This window comes from Schistocerca serialis, chromosome 3, assembly GCF_023864345.2.
Source record: "Schistocerca serialis cubense isolate TAMUIC-IGC-003099 chromosome 3, iqSchSeri2.2, whole genome shotgun sequence".
NCBI lineage: Eukaryota > Metazoa > Arthropoda > Insecta > Orthoptera > Acrididae > Schistocerca > Schistocerca serialis.
In genome coordinates, this window is record NC_064640.1 from 371,362,792 (window position 1) to 371,388,794 (window position 26,003).

The window sequence follows — 26,003 nt, forward strand, 5'->3', positions numbered from 1 at the left end:
CCTTAGGTTAGTTAGGTTTAAGTAGTTCTAAGTTCTAGGGGACTGATGACCACAGCAGTTGAGTCCCATAGTGCTCAGAGCCAATATCCCAAATGATGACAACCGCGCACAGATTCGTACCCATTTCCGTCGTTCACCTGAAAAATATCTTCCTAACTTGACATTACGGGCCGGCCGGAGGGGCCGAGCGGTTCTAGGCGCTACAGTCTGGAACCGCGAGACCGCTACGGTCGCAGGTTCGAATCCTGCCTCGGGCATGGATGTGTGTGATGTCGTTTGGTTAGTTAGGTTTACGTAGTTCTAAGTTCTAGGGGACTGATGACCTCAGAAGTAAAGTTCCATAGTGCTCAGAGCCATTTGAGCCATTTGACATTACGCGTGAAATTTCTTAATCTGTTGTGTCACGCGTTCGCCGGCTGTAGAATTTCTGAGGTTACTGGAATCAATGGGGAGACAAGTAGGGGCTTCAGTTGTCTTTAAATCTTCGCCAAAATCGAAAAGCGCATTGGTTGAATATTTACATATTATGGCTAAACCATGTCAAATCATACGGGTAAGGCTGTAAAAGTATTGACTAAATGTTGCACCGTATGTATTCGGTATTATCGAGCCACATATCTGTTACGAAGTATTCGACATTCGAACTTTCATCATCTCTTGAGTGCACCATTTAAAAGGGTTCTCTTTCGTGATCAGAACAGAATGGTCACCGTGAAAATATTCGCTTTAATGGTACCAGGTGAAGTTGCTAGAGTTGAACTCGTTGTCACATCAAAGTAATCCCAAATTGAATCCCCACGCCACTCCTTCATATAGGCCACTACAGGCAGACACAGCAGTTCTGGCGTACAGCGTCCGGCCTGTAAGCACGGCCACGGGATATGTAGAAGTGAAGCACTGCGCATAGCTCGCCGGACGGCAGTAGCTGTGTCGAACGGCCACTTGTCACAGCCCTGTTAAAAGCCCCTTTAACGCGGTGGTCTATCGAAAACGCACTGGGGTAGCCAGGCGTGTTAACGCGACCGCTCCCAGGACGGGCAGGTATGCCCGCCGTGGATTAAATCCGCCGGGCTGATTAACGACGAGAGGTCCGTGTGTCGGCCACTCTGGATGTACACTCCTGGAAATTGAAATAAGAACACCGTGAATTCATTGTCCCAGGAAGGGGAAACTTTATTGACACATTCCTGGGGTCAGATACATCACATGATCACACTGACAGAACCACAGGCACATAGACACAGGCAACAGAGCATGCACAATGTCGGCACTAGTACAGTGTATATCCACCTTTCGCAGCAATGCAGGCTGCTATTCTCCCATGGAGACGATCGTAGAGATGCTGGATGTAGTCCTGTGGAACGGCTTGCCATGCCATTTCCACCTGGCGCCTCAGTTGGACCAGCGTTCGTGCTGGACGTGCAGACCGCGTGAGACGACGCTTCATCCAGTCCCAAACATGCTCAATGGGGGACAGATCCGGAGATCTTGCTGGCCAGGGTAGTTGACTTACACCTTCTAGAGCACGTTGGGTAGCACGGGATACATGCGGACATGCATTGTCCTGTTGGAACAGCAAGTTCCCTTGCCGGTCTAGGAATGGTAGAACGATGGGTTCGATGACGGTTTGGATGTACCGTGCACTATATAGTGTCCCCTCGACGATCACCAGTGGTGTACGGCCAGTGTAGGAGATCGCTCCCCACACCATGATGCCGGGTGTTGGCCCTGTGTGCCTCGGTCGTATGCAGTCCTGATTGTGGCGCTCACCTGCACGGCGCCAAACACGCATACGACCATCATTGGCACCAAGGCAGAAGCGACTCTCATCGCTGAAGACGACACGTCTCCATTCGTCCCTCCATTCACGCCTGTCGCGACACCACTGGAGGCGGGCTGCACGATGTTGGGGCGTGAGCGGAAGACGGCCTAACGGTGTGCGGGACCGTAGCCCAGCTTCATGGAGACGGTTGCGAATGGTCCTCGCCGATACCCCAGGAGCAACAGTGTCCCTAATTTGCTGGGAAGTGGCGGTGCGGTCCCCTACGGCACTGCGTAGGATCCTACGGTCTTGGCGTGCATCCGTGCGTCGCTGCGGTCCGGTCCCAGGTCGACGGGCACGTGCACCCTCCGCCGACCACTGGCGACAACATCGATGTACTGTGGAGACCTCACGCCCCACGTGTTGAGCAATTCGGCGGTACGTCCACCCGGCCTCCCGCATGCCCACTATACGCCCTCGCTCAAAGTCCGTCAACTGCACATACGGTTCACGTCCACGCTGTCGCGGCATGCTACCAGTGTTAAAGACTGCGATGGAGCTCCGTATGCCACGGCAAACTGGCTGACACTGACGGCGGCGGTGCACAAATGCTGCGCAGCTAGCGCCATCCGACGGCCAACACCGCGGTTCCTGGTGTGTCCGCTGTGCCGTGCGTGTGATCATTGCTTGTACAGCCCTCTCGCAGTGTCCGGAGCAAGTATGGTGGGTCTGACACACCGGTGTCAATGTGTTCTTTTTTCCATTTCCAGGAGTGTAGTTCGTAGTCGGTTTCCTACATCCCACTAGGGGAATTCTGGGCTGGTTCTCACGTTCCACTTCAGATACACATTAAACAGACACTTCACTCGCACACAGAATTTACTCTATACGCAGACAGAATGGGTTCACTGCTTCTGTCCTAGGGATGAACAGGAGAAAATGGTCCAAATGGCTCTCAGCACTATGGGACTTAACAACTGAGGTCATCAGTCCCCTAGAACTTAGAACTACTTAAACCTAACTAATTTAAGGACATAACACACATATCCATGCCCGTGGCAGGATTCGAACCTGCGACCGTAGCGGTCGCGCGGTTCCAGACTGTAGCGCCTAGAACCGCGTGGCCAACCCGGCCGGCTGAACAGGAGACTGATAACCTTCGGTGTTCGATTTCCTTGAACAATTACCCACCATCAGGTATGGAAAAGCCGACAATTTGTCTGGCGACGGAAACCGTAGCGTGCGAAACGAAGGTCTTGGATGAATACAAATACTGCGGAAACCACCAGAGCCGGACGCGTATTGTACGTAAGAAAGAAAACAGGACAACTGAAAAATTGTATTGGGTGTTGTGTCACACAAACGACTTGCTCTGTCGAGACTAAGAAATTGGAGGAATACGAAAATCATTGCGTCGACGCGAACATGCGTGAAGGAAGACTGGCGAGTAACCACACGTTTTCGTGACTCCGAGTCCGCTAAGAGTAAAAAACAGCAGGAAAATGAAAAGTACGGGGTCGGCACGAACAACATAATACTTGTTACTCAGTAACTATAGCATACGATATGGAGCAGCCCTAGGCACGGATAACAACAAAGAACAAAGGGTGCTCTGGTGTCTAACAATCGGAGCGACTTTGCATAAATCGTCAAAGTAGTGTCTCACGCAGGTTGACCCACATGTAAAAATAGGAATACTGAAATCTGTCAACACGTCAGACAATCTCTACAAATATGTAATGTATGCTACTGGTATGTATAGAGCGACGACATTTAAACTGTGTGTCAGACAGGCGATCGAACCAGGGTGTTGTGTTTCACTGCCAGTGCCGTTCCATTTGACTATCTTCTCAAACTGCCTCAAAATTTCTACCTGTTTTAGCAATTTACGTTTTCTCCTGCTGACCATGCATAAAAACTACGACAGAGAGAAGTGATATGGTGAAGATCATAAGAAAGAAATGAAAATTATAGCATTCGATGCCCTGTCGAGGAAGAGGTCATTACAGACAGGACATTACAGACTGAAGATACTGGCATAACCGCACCATAGAGATACTAAAACCATAATATTGCTTATACACCAGTGTTGTAGTATTTGGATTGTACATTTGTACCAGCTATGGACGCTGCCGAAGTGGGGTGTCTTGTGTACCTCAACGATACAAATAGCTGGACCGTTGGTGCAAACAAAATGGCTGGGTATTTATGAATTAGCCATACCAATTGGTGGCACCTGAAGAAGAAGAGTAACAGTCTTTTCAATACTTGCAGGGAAGAAGTGTACATGATTGACTGATCTGGCATTGTAACATAAGCCACAGTATTTTTGCTGAGCCTGTACTACGAACGGTCGAAAGCAAGAGGAATCTAAAGCCATTATTTTTCCCCGAGGGCATGCAGTTCTAGTGTCTGGTTTAATGGTGATATCACCCTCCAGGGTAAATTATTCGGGAGGTAAAATATTCTCCCATTCGCAAATTCGGTCGGGACTATTCAGGAGGATGCTGTCATCAGGAAAAACAAAACTGGCGTTCTATGGATCGGAGCGTGGAATGTTAAATCTCTTAATCGGTCAGATAGGTTAGAAAAGCTAAACAGGGTATAGGTAGTTTTAAGATCGGTATACTGAGGACTTCTAGTCAGGTCAGTACAGGGTTTTTTTGTTTTGTTTTTTCTTGTTTTTTGAGTCGTCTTCTGACTGGTTTTATGCGGAACGCCACGAATTCCTCTCTTATGCCAAACTCTTTGTCTCAGAGTAGCACTTGCAACCTACGTCCTCAATTATTTGCTGGGTGTATTCCAATCTCTGCCTTCCTCTAGAGTTTTTGCCCTCTACAGCTCCCTCTAGTACCATGGCAGTCATTCCCTGATGTCTTAACATACGTCCTATCACCTTGTCCCTTCTCCTTGACAGTGTTTTCCACATATTCCTTTCCTCTCCGATTCTGTGCAGAACCTCCTCATTCCCTCCATTATCAGTCCATCTAATTTTCAACATTCGTATGTAACACCACATCTCAAATGCTTCAGTTCTCTTCTGTTCCGATTTTCCCACAATCCATGTTTCACTACCATACAGTGCTGTGCTCCAAACGTACATTCTCAGAAATTTCTTCTACAAATTAAGGCCTACGATAGATACTAGAAGACTTCCCTTGGCCAGGAATGCCCTTTTTGCCAGTGCTAGTCTGCTTTTGATGTCCTCCTTGCTCCGTACGTCATTGGTTATTTTGCTGGCTACCTAGCAGAATTCCTTAACGTCATCTACTCCTTGACCAACAATTCTGCACAGGGTTATCATCCGAAAATCAGTTGGGGTAATGGAGGAGAAGGCCTTATAACAAGTAAGAAAACAGGAATGTGTTTAAGCTACTACGAACAGCATGGTGGACGCGTTATCGTAGCCAAGAGAACGAAGCCAACACCAAACACAGTAGTTAAAGTTTATTCACCAATTAGCTCCGCAGATTATGAAGAGATTGAAAGAATGTATAACAAGATAAAGTTATTCGGATAGTTAAGGGAGACAATTGTTTAATTGTCATGTGTGAGTGGAATTCGGTAGTAGGAAGAAGAAGGAAAAATAGGAGGAAGTGGATGGGGGAAACGAATGAAAGAGGAAACGCTTGGTAGAATTATGCACATAATCGCTATCACTTAGTATTAGAAACATGAAAGGAGGTTGTATACTTGGAAGAGACCTGTGGACAATGGAAGGTTTCAGACGGAATATGTAATGATAATACAGAGATTTCGGAATCAGATTTTAAACTATAAGGCACTTCGAAGAGCAAATGGTGATTCTTGCCATGTTGTCTAGAAGACACTGGGACGCCGTAGTTGAAATGGGTTGGGCTTTGTGACAAGGACTTCTACATCACAGAAAAGGATGAAAACCTCTGGTGAGGCGATGGAGACTAAGATACACTGCTGGATAACCAATCTGACATTACACATTCAAGTCTCCAATGGAAAAGCTTCCAAGTGATGCTGAGAATATCAATAATTACCAAGACAGCAAAGCCACCTACCTCTAAAAATATGTGTAACGAGCCGAAGGAAGTACAGTTGCGAAGGTGGAATTACGTGTTAAGGAAAAAAAGAGGGAAATCGTTCCAGAGAATTATCTCGGTCGCTGTGATGAATCAACATCAAATGTGTGGAATCTTATGGGATTTGACTGCTAAGGCCATCAGTCCCTAAGCCTACATACTACTTAATCTAAATGATGCAAAGGACAAACACACACACCCATGCCCGAGGGAGGACTCGAACCAACGCTGGGACCAGCCGCACAGTCCATGACTGCAGTGCGAATCGACATCATTAACCAGCTGCAAGCCCCACGAAAGTCTGCTAGATACAATGATTAAGGCTAGCCAACCTTGACTCATTGCCAAAAAAAAGCAGTTTTATGAATTAAAATGATCTCTTATTAAGTGACCGTGGAATAAATTTCTTCCAACAAGAGGTAGTGAATATCTTTTTCCAGATTTTGTGTTGAGTTGCCAATAACGTTTATTTATAGTGATGCAATGTGATGGAACTTTAGACGTAAAAGCTGACCTTATCATTGCATGCGTAAATGAGAAAAGAGAGAGATATCGAGGAGTAATGGCAGCAAAGGGTTTAGAAGGCATACAGCACCAGGTCTGCTAGCACAGAGAGCAAATTACGTTACTTTGACAAGTAGATTAACCTCTTGATGGTAGCTGCGGGACCACGTACCTCTTGACACTTATGAGCTAAACAGGATATAGTACCGAATCACTAAAGTGAACAGAAGGTAGTGGCAGACGAAAGTACATTGTTTAAATGGAGAAACCTGCATGACTATATCTTTCGGAAGCCGGATTAATGTTCTTAGTAATGACTGCCACGAGTTAAAGATAAAATTTTCCCTCAAACGTGTACGAAATTGTGGCACAATCAGTTCAGGAAGTTGATGGAGAAAAAATGTACAGTATAATTCTTAGCATAAGATATCGGAAGCAGAGTTAAAGAAGTGTGCGCTGCTGCTTCATCAAAAATTTGTTCTAGACTGAACGAGTAATCACAAGTTTAGCGCAAGGAAGAAAGGAATTAAGGTGAACGATTTAGACACGGTAGCGTTGACGTCTAGGCTATTAGAGACGGATCGCTAGCTCATACTGGATAGCGCTGCTAAGGAAACCGGACGAGGCTTTTTTTTTTCTTTTTTAAAGAAACCACCCTGGCATTCGTTTAACTTGATTTAGAGAAACCACGGAAAACACAAACCGTGAATGGCAAAGAGAATTTCTGTTCTTATCCAACTGCATATAAGTTTTCTGTCTTAAACACCGTACGAGTTTGCACGGCAGATTTAATGGAACGTTTCCAAAAGTGCTTTTTTCTACGAGATTTGGGTTACGAAAGAAGTCAGTGATGCACAGAGGAAAGTATGATGTAGAATCACGACGTCAGCAATTGCAAGTCATCCGGCAGGGGTGGCCGAGCGGTTCTAGACGCTACAGTCTGGAACCACGCGACCGCTACGGTCGCAGGTTCGAATCCTGCCTCGAGCATGGATGTGTGTGATGTTCTTAGTTTAGTTACGTTTGGGTAGTTCTAGGTTCTAGGGGACTGATGACCTCAGAAATTAAGTCTCATAGTGCTCAGAGCCATTTGAACCAATTGCAAGTCAGAAGAGCTGAATTCAGCGTCAGAAGAGCACAGGGAACCAGTGACAGGAGAACTGAAGATGTAAGTGATAGTGTCGGAAGTGAAGGAATTCAGTGCAACGAAAAACTGAAAGTATTTGGTGCGATTGTGTGATAGCTTTGCAGGAGTTTTATGCCTCGAATATTAGACCTCTATGGGAAAACGTGAAGATCTGTTGATGGAAACTCCTATAATGAGGCTAGGAGAGCGTTTAATTCTGCAAGGTCCGACTCCGTAGCTGAATTGTCACGCGTTTAGCTGCGATGCTAAGGAACCGGCTTCAATTCTGATACTATCATGGATTTTTCCATGGAGGGAGGACTGGAACAGGGTCCATTCTGCCTCGTGATGCCAACTGAGGAACTACAGAAGTAGCGGCTCCAAGGTCTGCAAAGCCGACAACGGTGGGCAGAGCGGTGCGGCGACCGCATGCCTCTTCACGCCGCATCCGAATGACACCATATGGCAGAGGGTGACACAGCGGCCAGTCAGTATCTCGCGGTCCTCTGCGCCTTATTGCAAGAGGGACAACAATAACAATGAATTGGTGATAAATACACACATCAAACAAAGGTTTGCATCACTCCGGTTCTCAGAACTCCTGAAGACAGACGTGGACTGTCGATAATTTATGACAGACACAGTCCCTTTGACTGTTCAGAGATGTCACTAAGCCCGCCCAAAGATGTAAACAACCATGCATGGGCAGCGCCTATTAGACGGAGGGGGCCCGACAGCCGATCATTTACAGCCATTCCACCAGGAAGGAGGTACACGGCTCGTGTTGTCTATAGTTCAACCATGCCTAGACGGTCAATACCGCGGTTCGATCGCGTCCGCATTATTACTTTGCGCCAGGAAGGGCTCTCAACAAGGGAAGGGTACAGGCGTCTCGGAGTGAACGAAAACAATGTTGTTCGAACATGGAGAAGATACAGAGAGACAGGAACTGTCAATGACATGCCTCGCTCAGGCCGCCCAGGGGCTACTGCTACAGTGAATGACCGCTACCTACGGATTATGGCTCGGAGGAACCGTGACAGCAACGCCACCATGTTGAATAATGCTTTTCGTGCAGCCACAGGACGTCGTGATACGACTCAAACTGTGTGCAATAGGCTGCAAGATGCGCAGTTTCACTCCCAACGTCCATGGCATGGTCCATGTTTGCAACCACGACACCATGCAGGGCGATACAGATGGGCCCAACAATATGCCGAATAGACCGCTCAGGACTGGCATCACGTTCTCTTCCCCGATGAGTGTCGCATATGCCCTCAACCGGACAATCGTCGGAGACGTGTTTAAAGGCAACCCGGTCAGGCTGAATGCCTTAGACACACTGTCTAGCGAGTGTAGCAAGATGGAGGTTTCCTACTGTTTTAGGGTGGCATTATGTGGGGCCGACGTATGCCGCTGGTGGTCATAGAAGGCGCCGTAAAGGCTGTACGATTCGTGACTACCATCCTCCGACCGATAGTGCAAACATTATCGGCAGCATATTGGCGAGGCATTCGTTTTTATGGACGACAGTTTGCGCCCCCATCGTGCACATATTGTGAATGACTTCGTTCAGGATAACGATATCGCTCGACTAGAGTGCCCAGCATGTTCTCCAGGCATGAACTATATCGAACATCTCTGGGATGGATTGAAAAGTGCTGTTTATGGACGACGTGGCCCACCAACCACGCTGAGGGATCTACGCCGAATCGCCGTTGGAGAGTGGGATAATCTGGACGAACAGTGCCTGGATGAACTTGCGGATAGTATGACACGACGAATACAGGCATGCATCAATGAAAGAGGACGTGCTACTGGGTATTAGAGGTAGCAGTGTGGACAGCAATCTGGACTTCCACCTCTGAAGATCGCGCTGTATGATGGTACAACATGCAATGTGTGGTTTTCATGAGCAGTAAAAAGGGCGGAAATGATGTTTATGATGAGCTCTATTCCAATTTACTGTACTGGTTCCGGAACTCTCGGAACCGAGGTGATGCAAAACTTTTTTTGGTGTGTGTATAAATGGAGTGGTTCTTGAGGGACTGTGTTGGTACTGGACTTACTTTTGTGCCATGTAATGTGGATGGGTATTCTATAATGGACGCCAAGACGAGAGTTGCCAGTATACATAAATGTCGCCCCGAATATACAGTTCAGGACTTTTCGAAGCGCTTGGAGAATTTGCCGGGTTTAAATTACACTACCTCATATATAAGGTTCAAATGGCTCTGAGCACTATGGGAGTTAACATCTTAGGTCATTAGTCCCCTAGAACTTAGAACTACTTAAACCTAACTAACCTAAGGACATCACACACATCCATGCCCGCGGCAGGATCGAACCTGCGACCGTAGCGGTCGCGCGGTTCCAGACTGAAGCACCTAGAACCCCTCGGCCACATATATAAGGTGAAGCACATGGAAGATACGGTCAGATCTCAATGTAACTTCTTACACTTACACATCATAGGCAGGCGTGTAAATGATATCAGTCGCAGAACACCTACTAGAATGCGTTAGTTTTGCTCGTATTCTGTCTCGTTACTTGCGTGAGACACCGTTTGAAAGGGATCTAATCGTGGCTTTCCATATGGCCGGTAGTTGAATAGTACAATATGCGCGTTTGTGGGCATTTGGCTGCGACAGTAGGCTAGACTGTATGGAAACGTGACGGCAGGCGTACTAGTCGTCAAGGTTCGGTCGAGTACGTGTGACCACCACAAAGTGGGATCACCGTATTGTGCACCAAGCACATCGTAAACCCTTAAAACCTGCACCTGCCGTCTGAGGACAAGTAATAAACCCCCTGCAACGTTCTGTGTCTTTTCGCATCCCTGATCGGAAACTAGCAGCAGCCGGACTCGGGAATTACCATCTTATGCGTAGGCTGCCGTTAGCACCACAGTACAGACGGGTGCGTTTGGCGTAGTGCTGTGACTACGAATCGCGATTCTGCCGTACCGCAGAGGTGAGTACAACGACGATCTGGTGCCTATCATGGTGGCGGGAACCATCGGGTATGAATTCAGGTCATGGTTGGTAGTGATTGAGTGAACTCTGGTGGCACAGCGGTACATCACGAACATCCTGCATCCTCATGGGTTACTTCTCATGCGACATTATAGTGGCGCCATTTTTGAACAGAACGATGCTTGTAATATGGAACTCGTCTGTGTGAACGACGTGCGTGAGACTGAGATAGTCCCGTGGGCAGCAGTATTCCCAGATCCATCCCCGATATGACATGTGTGGGACTAGCTCCGACATCAACTTCGTCGCAGTGCCAGTATCCGGGGTATAAAGAACCAGTGGACAACTTTGCCTCAGGAGAGGATACAACGGCTTTACGACACCTTCCCAACCGAATCAGTGCATGCATCCGTGCCAAATGGAGCAGAACCTCAAACTGGTAAGTCTATTTACTGAAGACATGAAATCTGATAAGTGAGCTTGAACTGCAAAGTCCTTCGTAAATTTGGCTCAGATTTGTAATCTTTGGAGTAACAAGCCGTGAAGTTTCATTTCATTTTCTCCTCTCCTGGGCAATTAATTTTTTTAGCACGAATAAAACGTATTTAATCACTTAGATCGCGAATTACTGCTGGGATTAATGTCATACCAAATGTAGCAAGCAAGGTAGCGCAGTGATAAAAGACGGTGGACGCGCATTTTGAATGACGGTGGTCCAAATTCCAGCCTAGAAATCCAGTTTCAGGTGTCCCGCAATTTCCCTAAATCACTTCAGGCAAAAGCCAACTTCGTTTCTTTGAAAATGAGTCAGTCGATATCCTTTCCCATCCTGTTCAAATGGTTCAAATGGCTCTGAGCACTATGTGACTTAACATCTATGGTCATCAGTCCCCTAGAACTTAGAACTACTTAAACCTAACTAACCTAAGGACATCACACAACACCCAGTCATCACGAGGCAGAGAAAACCCCTGACCCCGCCGGGAATCGAACCCGGGCGTGGGAAGCGAGAACGCTACCACACGATCACGAGCTGCGGACTCCCATCCTGTCTCAACCACAACGTATACTCCGTCTTTAGTAACGTCATTGTCGACGAGAAGTTGAAGTCTGATATTTCTATCTTCCTGCGTCATACAAAATAAGAGAAACCGGTTCGTGTTTTCCTCTAAATTTATTTCTCCGACAAACACGTTTCTTCGTCAGCAGCGAGTGTCAATAAACTATTTGCAAATATCGATGCGGATGTGAGTTACATCGCAAATACGGCATCTAAGCGATAACGGTTCGTACGAGTAGAAGATTGTGGTCGCGAAAAGAGCTCGTAGTTCCCCTTGCGAAGCGGGACCTAAGCAGGAAAGGAAGCCAGATGGCGTCCCGCGATATCGCACTTCCCGTTGGATGATCGAGAAGATGGCGGCGAGCCAAGCGGCGCGAGCGGCAGGCCGGGTCCGCGGGGACGTCGGCCGACACGTCGCAGCAAGGAAGCACGCTCCGTACGCGCAAACATCTGCAGACGAAGCTAAATTTAAAAGCACCGGCTTTCAACAGGGTGCGAAGAGCGCGCCGGCTCGCGGTTACGGCAGCGGCTACGCGGCCTCACGTGCGCAGCGCTCTACCGGAAGCTCCTGCGCTCTTGTCCTGCCCAGCCGGTCCGAAAACTGGGTGCTCTGCTACCGACCTGCAGTGATCCCAGGAAGCGTAGTCGATAATTAATCAGCATTTTCCTCTTTCAAGGGCCCTTGAATACTATAATAAGGTGTATAACCTACTTCAAAAACCGCACTGGCTTCATATTCTCAGTAGATAAAACAGTTACGAATTTCACACACAAAAAATAGCACTCACTGCTTTGTCTTATATTACTTTTCTGAGAACTTCTGCACCCGCGCTTCCGGAAGCTCTTCAAGTTAACAGCTGATGTCATTCTATTTGAAAATCATTTTAGCCAGTGCACATTCAATAGCGGAAGATATTTGGACAAACTATCAGTCGCTCAATGCCATGTTCTTTTCCCATATGCAACGAGGGAAACTGAATTTATGCCTCAACGTACAAAAAATGGTTCAAATGGCTCTGAGCACTACGGGACTTAACATCTGAGGTCATCAGTCCCCTAGAATTTTTAACTACTTAAACCTAACTAACCTAAGGATATCACACACATCCATGCCCGAGGAAGGATTCGAACCTGCGACCGTAGCAATCGCGCGGTTCTGAACTGAAGCGCCTAGAACCACTCGGCCACAACGGCCGGCTCTCAACGTCCAAGGGAAACTATCTTCTTTACATAAAATTCACTAAATCATGACGGAGAGAATAGGAATTCTTCATCTTTTGGTTGTAATGCACTGGATGTCGATATGGTGGTCGACATGTGTGTTTTTCGCCTCCTTTCAACTCAAGCAGGGTACAAGTCGAGTCTCACTTTCAAATTTTCTCTTAGTTCATACACTGTCCGATAAAAAGTATCCGAACTCCCCCACGTAATGCGGAATTGACTCTCACATGCCACGAGGGCCGAAGCTACCAGCATAAAAGCAGTCGGGGAGAATTGCGTTGTCAGTACAGAAGCAATAACAGCAGAGTAGGGCGGGCTGGAGAGCTCTGTGATTTCGAATGTGGACTAGTCACGGGATATCACCTGAGTAACAAATCCATGAGAGACATTTCAGCCATTCGATTACTTCCCGAGACGACTGTTGGTGAAGTGATTGTGAGGTTGAGACGCTAAGCAGCAACCACAGCTAAACCAAGGCCTCATATACTGACGGACAGAGACCGGTGAGCATAGCGAAAGGGCCGGCCGCTGTGGCCGAGCGGTTCTAGGCGCTTCAGTCCGGAACCGCGCTGCTGCTACGGTCACAGGTTCGAATCCTGCCTCGGGCATGGATGTGTGTGATGTCCTTAGGTTAGTTAGGTTTGCGAAAAAACGCATGAAATTACGGGAAGGAGTTCGAAATGCTACTAGCTGTCCATCTAGCGCAGAGACCGCGTTTCAGGAGCTAAAAGAATGGGGTACAATGGTCGAACAATTCCTCATAGCCATACATTTCTGTAGTCATGGATTCGCGACTCTTCATGTGGTATAAAGAGTGACGCCACTGGATAGAGGTTGACCAGAAACGAGTGATGAATCACGCTACACACTGTGGCAGTCCGATGGAACGGTTTGGCGATTTCCTGCAGAACATTACCTACCATCACGTGTAGCGCCAACAGTGACGTACAAAGGAGATGGTGTTACGGTATGGGGGTGTTTTTCGTGGTTAGGATGTGTTCCCCTTACCTCGGTAAAGAAAACGCTAAATCCGACAAGATATGAACACATTTTGTTGCATTGTGTTTTGCGTACTGTAGAGGAACAATTCGGAGACGATGATTGTTTGTATCAGCGTGACATTGTATCCTGTGAGGCAATTGTTTGTGCGCTATAAAATTTCTGAAATGGACTGGCGTGCCCAGAGTCCTGACTTGTACTCAATGGAACACCTCTCGGATCAGTTAGAACGTCGACTTGGTGCGAAACCCCGTCGTCCAACACCATTACTGTATGTTGTTTCTGCACTTAAGATAAATTCCTTCACTGCCGTTCAGACACATCATTGAAAGTGTCCTCCGCAAAGTTCAAGCCGTCTTAAAGGCGTCACACTCTATATTAAAGCCCAGTAATAGGTGTCCGGTTACTTTTGATCAGGTAGTGTATATGATACGACTAGTTAGTTTGGCCGGCCGGTGTGGCCGAGCGGTTCTAGGCGCTTCAGTCTGGAACCGCGCGACCGCTACGGTCGCAGGTTCGAATCCTGCCTTGGACATGGATGTGTGTGATGTCCTTAGGTTAGTTAGGTTTAAGTAGTTCTAAGTTATAGGGGACTGATGACCTCAGATGTTAAGTCCCATAGTGCTCAGAGCCATTTGAACCAACTAGTCCGTTTGTTCCTCGCGTCAGGTTTCTAGTTTCAGTTACAATGTTCGATACAACTGTTACGAACATCTTCTGACGTATGTACATTTATTTTCGGCTGATGATTTTCACTTTTTATGCTTCAAGGCGCGGTAAGCGATATATAGTAATTCACTTGCCGTTTATACCAGCAGTTGTACGTGGAGACGCATCTCTTATTATCCAGATCTCTTCGCGCGCCCATTACTATTTCGGGAATCATAAATTTAGACAGGGTGATCGTTTGGACATGGTTTGTGCGTGCAAGTATTCGTATGCCTTGTATTCCTCAGGACAAACTTTTCTTTCTGTGTGGTGGTCATTTCATGTATTAATTTGTATAACTGTGTAAATTTTATGTTGTGGGCGGACATTCTGTATCTGGTGCGTGAAATAATCGCTTTTACTCTGACACACGTAATTTCCGTGCTGTGTTTCATTATTTTTGTCACTGCAGGATTTGCTTTTCCGTTATTCCCGAATAATAATAATAATAATAATAATAAAAAAAGAGACGAGTCGGAATACTGGCGATTAAACAGAGCTCCAGGATAAAGGACTTCCATCCTTTCATAGCAGCGTATCAGACAGCAGTACACAAATATGTAAACGAACGCAATAACCGAAACCGCATTAAACAAAGGAATCAGTTAAATGAGTGAAGTCACAAAGACATGCAACGAAAATAACCAGTAAACAAAATGATGCAGCGGAGGGTAAAGATGGAATCAAAGGGTGTGTAAGATATAGCGTGCTCCAGTGAATGAACATCAGATGCTCAACAACAAATGTCTATCGCGAAGAAAGAAGAGAACATTAGCCGACCAGATTGCGCAACCTGGAAAACGCAAGTAAATCCCAAATATACGCGGCAACTGGCGCAACGAGTGCGACCGCGTCGTTTTTATACCAGTAGCTGCGACAGAACGACACAGTCGAATTGCTGCAGATCTTGAGCGACGGTTGAAAACATACAAAGCAAATAAACGTCTGGAGGGCCGGCCGGGGTGGCCGAGCGGTTCTAGGCGCTTCAGTCTGGAACCGCGTGACCCCTACGGCTACAGGTTCGAATCCTGCCTCGGGCATGGATTTGAGCGATGTCCTTAGGTTAGTTAGGTTTAAGTAGTTCTAAGTTCTAGGAGACTGATGACTTCAGATCTTAAGTCCCATAGTACTCAGAGCCATTTGAAACGCCTGGAGAAATTATAGGGAAGTGCGTAAGCTGCCGACTGCAGAATTGTTCTTAACAGCGCTGCAAATATTTTAGTAACATATTATTATAAAATGTAGAGATTTTAGTAGCAGCGGCGAAGACCACTTTCTTCGTGTACACTGGCTAAATTAATGTGGTAGTTTGCAGGTTTCCCACATTCCATGGACATACATAATAGTTGGTAAACGGCTTGAGGCATGAGACAGAATTTTCTAAAAGTGGTTTTCCTCAGAAGGCAAAGTATTTCACATTATGATTAATGTGAGAAAACTTTCTTTTTGTGTCTATAGTGAAAAAAAATGCTTTAGTTTTAAAAAAATTCAACACGGTACTTTCTTACGTGAGTGAAAAATTTACAAAATAAACAGATAAATGTTCTTAAAGTGAGACCGAAGTCAGACGTCACAGCGCAGTTTTAGCTCTGCCAGACTGTTTCATAAGGAAATCTAGGTGAAACGGCAGTGCGTCGATCGACTTCCGCTTTCTATGACGTACAAGTCACGGCTATTAATACTTCACTGTGAACACTGAAATGTGCTGTATCACTGCACTCTGTTTTGTAGAGCTATCTAACCCCATTAAAACAAGTATATTATCCAATTAAAAACCCCTGGTCGCTTCATTGCCTTTGTCAGTAACAGAGTTATGAGAAAAGACAGTGTCCACGGTATGTAGGCCGCCCAGCACACACTAGAATTTTAGAGAAGGTATGCTAAACACAAAGATGCAAGAGAACAAAAGAGCTATCAAACAGGAAATGCACATAAAGCGTACGTAAAGAAGCACATTCGTCAGCTGACAACGTCGACACCATGCTTAGACGCGCTTCAAACTACAGCCCAACATAGATACAGGAAAAGAATTTGTGTTCGGATTTTGGCGAAGCAGGTATTAGCTGTCAGGGGAACAGTGAAGTAACTGGTGAATAGTCAGACATCGCCTATGAGACGGATCTTCATTAAATATTGTGAGAACTACATATGTTGAAATGCAAATTTGAGGAAAAGCGTAAGAGACTGAAGGAGGTTTAGGGGGATAGATTTAAAGAGAAAAACGGGAAATTTTCGTGTGTCTCTGGCACAATATTATTTATTCCTCAGACCGTGCCACAGAATACGTCCACTTTGCAGCGGAAGCGAATACACAGCGAGCGAAAGGTGGGAAGGCCTCTTCCGTCTCGCTGTCTCAGGACATCTGGAGGCAGCGTCAGACTAAAGAATTTGTAGCTGTCAGACCCAAGCGGCGTTTAGTACAGGTTCATCATGCGTTAAAAATTAAAGATAATATTTAGTAGGAAGAGCAGTTGCGGTTTATTACCTAGTTACTTAAGCTTACTAATATTTTTGGCTAGAGGTAACAGGATATGTGGGAATTGAGGTACGCTCGATGTTCGGTGGCGAGGTTATCAGTATGCACATGTACAAGCAGAGAAACACGAAGCGGTACAAAGAAAGTGTGCTCGGGGGTGTCACGTGACAGCGCCACCCCCGCAGTCACGTGCGCCGGCAGGGTCGGGGACAGCGATAAGCGGCCGCGTTGCCAAGCGCTCCGCCTGCCTACCGCACCGCCAGCCGGCCCGAGCGCAGCGCCTCCCGCTCCGCCGCACGGCCGCCGCTCGACTGACGCCGCGCGTCGGGACGCGCCGCGGCGCCGGCGCACGCCGCCCGCCAGACGCCGGCAGCGCCGCGCCTCCCCGCTTTGTTTCACGTGTGCCCGCGGCTCCTGTTGCGCGCCTCGTCCCGCGGCCTACGACCTCATTCTTCCGCAGTAGCTTTTAATAAACGTAATTTAGTCCCCAAACAGGCGAGGCTGAGCTGTCAGCGGCAATAAATTCCGCTTTTTCAAACCTGTGTTGTCAAATAAATAAACGTGATCACACTTTGCGTTAAAAGCACCAAACATTTTCACGAATTACAAATACAGTGTTGCTCTGCCTCGTGATGACTGGGTGTTGTGTGATGTCCTTAGGTTAGTTAGGTTTAAGTAATTCTAAGTTCTAGGGGACTGATGACCACAGATGTTAAGTCCCATAGTGCTCCGAGCCAAATACACTGTTGGCCATTAAAACTGCCACACCGAAAAGCGTAGCAAACAACGAAATATTTCCAAATTGAGATTTTCACCTTGCAGCGGAGTGTGCGCTGATATGAAACTTCCTAGCAGATTAAAACTGTGTGCCGGACTGAGACTCGAGCTCGGGACCTTTGCCTTTCCCGGGCAAGTGCTCTATCAACTGAGCTACCCAAGCACGACTCAGACCCGCTCCTCACAGCTTTACTTCTGCCAGTACCTCGTCTCCTACCTTCCAAACTTTACAGAAGCTCCCCTGCGAACCTTGCAGAACTAGCACTCCTGAAAGAAAGGATATTGCGGAGACATGGCTTAGCCACAGCCTGGGGGGTGTTTCCAGAATGAGATTTTCACGCTACAACGGAGTGTGCGCTGATATGAAACTTCCTGGCAGATTAAAACTGTGTGCCGGACCGGCTGTGGCTAAGCCATGTCTCCGCAATATCCTTTCTTTCAGGAGTGCTAGTTCTGCAAGGTTCGCAGGAGAGCTTCTGTAAAGTTTGGAAGGTAGGAGACGAGGTACTGACAGAAGTAAAACTGTGAGGAGGGGGCGTTAGTCATGCGTGGGTAGCTCAGTTGAGAGAGCACTTGCCCGCGAAAGGCAAAGGTCCTGAGTTCGAGTCTCGGTCCGGTCCACAGTTTTAATCTGCCAGGAAGTTTCAACGAAATATTATTTACTGTGCACATACTATACCGTAGAAAGAATACACGATTAAATTAATGTGGTGGTGCGAATTTTACTACGCAAAGACGCCTCCTCTGTCAGCAACAGTGGCTCTAATCCGTCTGGGCATTGAAATGAAGTCATCTCGGATGACAGATACAGGTACACCGTTCGTTGGTGCTTCAACTGGCGGCCTCTCGGCAACCCAAGACTACATGTTTTCATTGGGTAAAAGATCTGAACAACGTGTTGTCCCAGAAGGCAGGCCAACTCACTCAAGAAAGTCAATACAGCAGAGGCAACTTGCGGTCTTGCTTTATCTTGTTAAGGGGGGTAGGACGTGAAACGGGCCGACTTGGAGCAGGAGAGGCACCACAGGACATTTTAATTTACACTGTCTATACTTTTACAAATAAATTCATAACACTTTGTTAGCATGACCAGGAAGGATTCAGGATTCACACTCATAGCAGAGGAAGTTCAAAAACATAACAAAACAATTTTTTTTACATGTGAAATTTCATCATTTTTTCACTTGGTATCAGCTGCATTTGTTGCTGTAGATACACTTTTCTTCATAAGTAAGAGAGATTCTTCGATGAATTTTGCACAGCATACAAACCATACTTACAGGTGTATGAAACTCTAGAATTTCCCAAATCTGTTAAAAACTGTGGTAAACATTGAGATAATTAATTATAAAATTCGAGTTTTCTCTAAACACGACGTTTAAAACGTAACAGCCCATTCATTTTTCCATAGATTAAATAAATTCTAGAGTTTCATACACCTGTAAGTATGGTTTGTAAGCTGTGCAAAATTCATCGAAGAATCTCTCTTACTTATGAAGAACAATAAGTGAAAAAAATCATGAAATTCCACATTTAAAAAATATTATATTTTCGTGTTTTTGAACTGCCACTACTATGAGTGTGAATCCTGAATCCTTCCTGGTCATGCTGACAAAGTTTTATGAATTTATTTGTAATAGTATACACAGTGGAAATTAAAATGTCCTGTGGTTCCTCTCCTTGTCGAAGTCGACCCGTTTGACGTTCTACCCCCTTAAAAGACAACGTCATGGAAACCTCGAAGGCAGGACAGTGCCACCAGCCTTAACACTTCAGAATCGTAATGGCCGCTGTCCAAATTACCGGCTCAGCGATCCAGAGATGATCGTGTAGTATACTCAATGGCAGCCCATACCATAAAGTCAGCTGCTGTGCCTGGATGACGTTGACGAGTCTGGACTGACAACCTTGTTCTCCTTACAGCCTCCACACAAGGATATGACCACTGCGATGCTCTACACAAAACTAGGAATCGTCTGAAAAGACGACGCAGCGCCACTCATGTGTCTAGTGTTATTGTTTGGTGCGTCATTGTCGGTGCGCCTGTTATGACCAGTCGAAACCGCAATTGTCCGGCAATGACTGTGGGTTCTTTGATTGGTCTGGAAGATGGCTTATTTGAACTTCAGCATGTGAAATATTAGTTCACTTTATTAAATGAACGATAAAAAGATTTGCTTAGGTTGATACAATGCTTTGCCACAGGAGTGCTTTCTAATTTACAGCTGTCATTGACTATTAATGCATCACTTGATGCACTAATTAACGAACTCTTCTCTTGAAGTACAATATATAACATTTACAAAAGCACATTACCATCAGAGACTTGGATAACATTGATCCTACTCGATGATTTTGACTGTTTAAGCTGAGGTCACGAACTGGAGCAAGACCGGTTCCATGTCTGGCTCTATATCGACCTCAGTGTGAGAGTGCTGCTGTGCTGAGACCGAGGTTGTGTCTTCTTGAGCCTCTCGCATTCGTCGTCGCGCAGTGAGACATCGCTAAGTCTGTAGTACTGATGAGCGTTACCAACGTTGGTGTGGTGCTATGATCTTCAGACGATACCACAACAATGATCACCGCTCTGATAGACCATGGTGTTCCAAACATTTTGGACGGTCTCAACCAATGGCTTCGTCGATTCTGTGACGGTCTTGGCTACAGATTTCTAGACTTGCGTTATCGAGTGGGATTTGTAGGACTCCTCTTGATAGGCCAGGGGTGCACTAGACAAAGGAAGCATCTACTCGGGTAGCAGGGTACATACGGAGTGCACATGAGGTTTCTTTGGGCTAGACGGTTTGAGATACTCTAATGAACATTCGCCAGTCGATGCGCAGCAAGGAAAGTCAGACCGCGTTCAGAGTGAAACAACACGGACTGTCACAATTTTATTAGTAAACTGTCGAAGTATTCGTAATAAAGCGCCCGATTTTACTGCTTCCAAGGAAAGCTCTCGTGCTCAAATTGTTCTTGGAACGCTCTGAGATATTTAGCGAGTCGTGGAACGTATATCGGACAGACACATTAGAGGACATAGAAGACGGTGTGTTCATTGCAATTGAAAAAACTATTGTCGCTCTTGAGATCGGCCGGCCGGAGTGGCCGTGCGGTTCTAGGCGCTGCAGTCTGGAGCCGAACGACCGATACGGTCGCAGGTTCGAATCCTGCCTCGGGCATGGATGTGTGTGATGTCCTTACGTTAGTTAGGTTTAATTAGTTCTAAGTTCTAGGTGACTGATGGCCTCAGAAGTTAAGTCGCATAGTGCTCAGAGCCATTTGAACCATTTTTGTTGAGGTCGAAGAGGAGTGCGACAGTGAAGTGATCTGGTCGCGTGTAACAGGTGTAGGTGAAACTAAGTTAATTGTTGGGCGTTTTTACCGGCCAGCAGATACCGCTGTGACATTCCACAGTCATTCAAAGAACGTTTACGTTCAGCAGCACATAAATACCCAGTTACAAGATGGAGGCGACGTTAACAAAAGATTATGGACTGGGATGTGTATGGAAGCATTGCAGGGAGTACAGACAGACAGTGGTGCGAAATATTATTGAACATGTTTTCTGAAAACTGTCTTGAGCAGCTAGATCGGCAGCTCACATGCAATGGAAACGTCTTAGACCTTGTAGCTACAAACAGACCCGATGTTATCGACAATATCAGTATAGAAACGGGAATAGCGATCGTTATGTCATTATAGCAACTATGATTACGAAATTTAATATATCAGTCAAGAAGGCTAGGAGAGTATTTCCGCTAGATAGAGCAGATAATCAGTCGTTAGCATCTCTCTTAGAGAGCGAATTGACGTCACTTAGTTCCAGTAAAGGGACGTACTGGAATTATGGGCAAAGTTCAAGCAGATCGTAAATCATGGTCTGGAGAGTTATGCGACTAGAAAGTGAATTAAAGATGAAAAAGACCCACCCTGATTTAATAACGTAATTTGCAGGATGCTGAGGAAGCAGAGGATGTTGTACTCTCGGTTCAAAAGAGAACACATCATTGACGACAAGTAAAGATTAGTAGAGATTCGTGCGTGTGTGAAAAGATCTATGCGCGACGCATACAATAGCTACCAGAGTCATACCTTAGCAAAAGACCTGGCAGAGAACCCGAGAAAACTCTGGTCCTATGTAAAATAGCAAAGTGGCTCTAAGGCTTTTATTCAGTCCCTTGTTGACCAATTTGGTGTGGTAGTTGAAGATAGCAAAACGAAAGACGACGATTTAAATTTCGCATTCAAGAAATCGTTCCCGCAGGAGAATCGTACAAATATACCGACATTTGACCATCGGACAGACGTCCGTATGGACGATATAGTAATAAACACACCTGACGTAGAGAAACAACTGAAAGATCTGAAAGCAAGTCAGTCGCCAGGTCCGGATGGAATCGCAATTTGGTTTTTTAAAGAATATTCTACTGCTCGGTCCCCTTACCTACCTTGCATTGATCGTGAATCTCTCCCCCAGCACAAAGTTCCAAGTGACTGGAAGAAAGCGCAGGTGACTCCTCTATATAAGAAGACTAAAAGAACGGACCCGCAAAATTACAGACAGATATTACTATTTCAGTTTGATGCAGAATCCTTGAACATATTCTCAGTTCGAATACTATAAATTTTCTGATACTGAGAAGCATATATCCACGGATCAGCATAGTTTTAGAAAGCATCGCTCATGCGAAACTCAGCTTGCCCTTTTTTCACATGATATACTGCGAACTATGGATGAAGGACAACAGGTAGATTCCATATTTATAGGTTTCCGGAAAGCATTTGACACGGTGCCCCATTGCAGGCTGTTAACGATGGTACGAGCATATGGAATAAGTTCACAGATATGTGAGTAGCTCGAAGACTTCCTAAATAATAGAACCCAGTATGTTGTCCTCGACAGCGAGTGTTCATAAGAGACAAGGGTATTGTCAGTAGTGCTCCAGGAAAGTATGATAGGATCACTGTTGTTCTCTATATACATTAATGATTTGGCTGACAGGGTGGGCAGCAATCTGTGGTTGTTTGCTGATGATGCTATGGTGTACGGTAAGGTGTCCAAGTTGAGTGACTGTAGGAAGATACCTGACAACTTAGACAGAATTTCCAGTTATTGTGATGAATGGCAGCTAGCCCTAAATGTGGAGAAATGTAAGTTGATGTGGATGAGCAAGAAAAACAAACCTGTAGTGTTCGGATACGGCATTAGTAGTGTACTACTTGACGTAATCCCTTCGTTGAAATATCTGGGCGTAGCGTTGCAAAGCGATATGAAATTGAATGGGCATGTGAGTACTGTGGTATGGAAGACAAATGGCCGACCTCGGTTTATTGAGAGAATTTTAGGAAAGTGTGCTAGAGCTGTAAAGGAGACCGCATACAGGACGCTGGTGCGACCTACTCTTGAATGCTGCTCGAGTGTTTGAGATCCGTACCAGGTCGGATTGAAGGAGAACATCAGATCAGTTCAGAGCTGGTCTGCTAGATTTGTTACTGGTAGGTTCGAACAGCACGTGACTGTTACGGAGATGTTTCGGCAACTCAAATGGGAATCCCAGGAGGGAAGGCGATGTTCTTTTCGAGGAACACAAGCTCGTTTCTGAACTCAAGCTACGTGACGTGAATGCACGATCCTGCACGGCTGAACAAACAATATGTCTGTCCGTTGAGAATGGCCATCCCGAACACATCTATTTCGTATATATACATGGGAATCGTAGGATCGCAACAACTGTGAGCAGCAATATAGTGTAATAATCGACAACTATATCGATAGGCCATGATCCAGCTACTGTAGAATTCCGACACACGTTAGTAAAAAGAAATTAAACGAGGCATAACGTGGGTGTCCCACAAATGTTACGACCTGACGAAACTACGTCGTCTGGTCATAGTTGTGAGTGGTTTTATTACTCTGGCAGATGGCTGATCGCAGCTGCAACATATGAAACATTAGTTCGCTTTATTTTAAGAATGATAAAGAGATATATGTAACTTTATACAGTCCATTGCCACAGGGGTGTGCTGAATATTTGCAACTGCCTTTGAACAGGTAAGTATCACTTCACACACACACACAATTACAAATTCTTCTCTTGAAGTACAAATTCAACATTTACAGAAGTACACTTACATTTGAGACTTGAATAGCACTGGCGTCCTAACTAGATGATGTTGACTGCTTCATTGGGGGTTACGAACTGGGGACAGAGCGAGTCTAAGCTCAGCTCTATATTGACCTCCGTGCAATGGCGCTGTGGTGCTGAGAGGGAGGGTTCATCTTCAGGAGCGCCTCCCATTCGTCATTGCGGATTGCAGTGGGACATTGCTAATGTCTGCGGTACTGACGCGCGTTACTGACTCTGGTGTGGAACCACGACCTTTGTATAATACCACAACATACAGCCAATATTCAAATGTGATTTGTAAATGAGAAGCTGACTGCATAATCTTCCTCTCTGTACACAATGTATAAGCCCCCTCCCCCCTCCCCTTTACCAAGAACCATGAACGTTGCGAAGTTTCAGTGGCTTGCGTGCCTTAAAAATACAGACAGTTGTATCATAGGTGTAACCACAATGGAGGGGTGTCTGTGGCTAGGCCACACAAAAATCTCGTTCCTGAAGAAGAGCAACGGCCTTTTCAGCAGTTGGGGGGGGGGGGGGGGGGGGCAACAGTCTGCATGACTAACTGAAATTTCTGGTAAGATTAGCCAACATGACACTGCTGTGCTGGTTCTGCGAACAGCTAAAACTACAGTCGTTATTTTTCCAGAGTGCATGCGCATCTATTGTATGGTTAAATGATGATGTAAACCTCTTGAGTAAAACAGTCCGCTATTCGGATCTCCTGATAGGGACTACTCAGAAGCATGTCATCACGTAAAACAAAACTGGTATTCTACAAGTTGGAGCGTGGAATAGAGAGTTTAAAAATGGAAACAAGTAAGTTAAGGGTAGATATAGTGGGATTTCATGAAGTGCGGTGGCAGAATCAACAGGAACTCTGGAGTAGATATAATAATGAATAAGGAAAAAGGAATATGCTTAAGCAACAACGAACATCATAGCCAAGACAGACAAGAAGCTAATACACAGCACTAGCTCAGCAGATGAAGAGACTGAAATAATGTATGATGAGATAAAAGGAGTTATCCAGACAGTTAAAAAGAAGGAAAAATTTAATTGTGGTGAGGACTGGAATTCGTTAGGAGGAAAAGGGAGAGAAGGAAAAATAGTAGTGGAATATGGACTGGGGAAAAGGAACAATGAGGAACTCACCTAATAGAATATTGCACAGAGCATAATTAAATCATAAAACACTTCGTTTAAGAATTATGTAAGTATGCTGCATGCATGAAAGAGGTCTGCAGACACATGTACCTTTTAGTGTGATTTAGTGGCAAGACAGAGACTTGGGAACCAGATTTTAAACTGCAAAACATTCCTAGAGTCAGACGTGGACTTGGTTTTGAAGTGTTGATTAAAACAAAGCAAGTTGCAAAAAGGTAGGGAATTATGGAGGTACGATTTGGGCAAGATGAAAGAATCAGAGATTACTGAGAGTCTCAAAGAGGGCATTAGGTAACGTTGGTCTGAAACACGGGAATGAAATATAGCAGAAGATGAATGGATAGCTGTGAGAGATGAAATAGTGAAAGCAGCAGAGGATCACATACGTAAAAAGTTAAGAAAACTCAAGGCCTAGTATGAATCATTGGATATCGCAGCAGGTGTTGACTTGAACTGACGAAAGGAGAAAATATAAAAATGTAGTAAATGAAGGTTACGAAAGGGAGTACGGATGTCTAAAAACAATGAGATTGACAGAAACTGCTAAATGGCAAAGCAGGAATGGCTACAGGACAAAAGAAAGGCTGCATGCATAACGTGGGGAAAGATATATATCGGCTACAGGAAAAGTAGAGAGACCTTTGGAGAAAAGAGGAGTAAGTGTATTAGTATCATGAGGTCATATGAAAACGTAGTACTAAGCAAGAAGTGACTGTTTAAGGTTGGAAGGAATATACAAAGATGTTATACAAGTGAAACGAAATTGAATACAATGCAATAGAAAGTGAAGAGGAAGTAGATGAAGATAAGATGAGTGATATGATACTGTGAGGAGAATTTGACAGAACATTGAGATATCTACGTCAAAACAAGGCCCCTGGAAAAGAACACACTCCCTCAAAATTATTGAGATCTTTGGGAGACCCTACCATGACAAACTATTCCGCAAGTTCCGCAAGAGATCGGAGAGAGACAAAATTTCCTCCGACTTCAAGAAAAATGTAATAATTCCAAAGAAAGCGTATGCTGACAGGAGTGAATGTTA